Below are 2,157 nucleotides of genomic sequence, written 5' to 3'. Positions count from 1 at the left end.
CAATAATGTATGACGCTTGATCAAATTTAGAGCTGTTGACTTTGTTCAGTTCTCTGTAAATAAGATATTTCACTGTACTTTTGTATAACACTGGAGAGAAAGATGGAAACTAAAGGGAACATTATTTTTTTGTTTGGTTTATTCTGGTTTGTCCCGCCCCCCTCGCCCTTCCAGAGCCACTCGATGTTCTCCATCGGTAGGACTGGTTTGAAGTGTGTGCTTAGCTAGCCAAGTAATCTTTGGATTATTTAAATGAGTGTTAAGCTGTCCTGCCCACAAGCATTTAACATGTACAGTTCAGTTTTTGCTAGGCTCATCTAAGGTTTGATTCTTGGTTGTACAGATCTATTGGGGAAAAAAATAAAAAGTTATTAAAGATGTTGATGGTATATATATTTTATTCTTTATTCTGACTGTGAAATAGATTTCAAATTGATTGCAATAATGTGATGGTCAAATCAATAATGTGTAAACCGCTGGCTCCTGTGCTCCATGCTAACTTGAACTTTGTTCATATTCAGTGATGATTGTCCACTAATATCTCAAACTTGGGAAATTGAGAACTTGTCAGTCAGAATCAGAAATACTTTACTGATCCCTGAGGGGAAATTGGGTCAGTTGCAGTCAAGATAAAAATATACATAAGCATAAGTGAGTTTATAAGAAATAGAAAACTATAAAAATATGTGCAGTAGAAATCATGTGCATTGTGTAAAAATATGTGCATTAATCCTACAATAATATTACAATGATATATACAGAAATAAACAGAGTATGTAGAAAGTATACCTTTATACACCAAAAATACACCAGGATATTGCACTATTGAATTAATAGCCAAATGCAGTCATTCTGTGTAATATGACAGTTTTGTGTATTTTTAATAGGCATTTTTATTTTACAAATTAGACATCTTGCTCTTAACAAATTGACTTTTCTTTCATTGCATATAGGTCCTTTTGATTTACATACAGAAGAAACTATAAAAGACGCAAAACCCTCAGGGGGCTTGAAACGTGGCATTCTCCAGGCAGCACATCAGTGCATGTAAACATACACAAACTGAATGTCAAACCAAAAAAAAAAACTAAATAAATAAATAATGGAAAGTAAATAGAAAAGAGAAAGAAACACAATATAGCACTTGACCACAATGCATCCCATGAATACCTGTGTGTTACACAGCTGGAATGAATTAAGTGATGATCACTATCATTAACTTATCATAAACAGTCAAACAGCATACACTCATGTGATATGGCTGTGATATGGATCCATAAGACATATAAAAAATATATACCAACCAATGGTTACACTGATGTTCAGTTCACAAAAACAAAAGAAAAAAATGTAAATTTGAAAAAGATTTGTTGAAATATGCAATCAATTACAATCAAATAAGGCAGAGGAGATTGGAGGAAAAATAAACTACATGAGAAAGAAAAATCATGTATCATGGACTTCCTGCCTTGGAGCTGAACGTCCTGCAGAGTCGGCAGCAGAGGAGTATTTTGGCTGATGACCTGAAATAAGTCCAAACATAAACCTGGGTACATTTAGTGAATATTTCTAGTGTTTGTCATTCCACATGCTCTTGCGTGTGGGTCCTCCTAACCCTCCACACATGACACAAAACCTCCTCATCCCACCTGCAGCTCCACCTCCTGGCAGACGCCTGGCCCCCCGGCATCCTGAGGCTCCAGAAGGACTTCGGAGCTGAGCCACCAGCGTGCATAATGCCTTTGGTAAACCATCAGTCCACACGGTGCCACATCCCCAGAAGAAGTGCAGGGAGGTAAAGGGGAGGCAGTACAAACTCGTCAACCACATGTTACAATAACCAGTAGGTGAACTGTTACATTTACAGTCTGTCTGAGGACGTCTTAAATACCCAAACATCCAGTTTTATTTCAGCTGCAGTCTGTCATGTTTTATGTTTTTCAGGAGCCCTGCAGCCCAGATCAATCTTGAATCCTGCTCTGCTGCACCAAGTTATATTGTACTCTGCAGATCACAGATACCTGATTAAAAATACTGACAACACCATAGTATTGAATATGATTCATGTTTGGTACGACACTTGTAAATACTAATTTGGGGCAATTTCAACTTTAAACCAAGGATAAGTGAGCCAGGATTTAGCAAAAGGTGTTCAGA

Source organism: Myripristis murdjan, chromosome 13 (genome assembly GCF_902150065.1).
Source record: "Myripristis murdjan chromosome 13, fMyrMur1.1, whole genome shotgun sequence".
Taxonomy (NCBI): domain Eukaryota; kingdom Metazoa; phylum Chordata; class Actinopteri; order Holocentriformes; family Holocentridae; genus Myripristis; species Myripristis murdjan.
The sequence above is the reverse complement of the archived record's forward strand: the minus strand, read 5'-3'. Positions refer to the sequence as shown.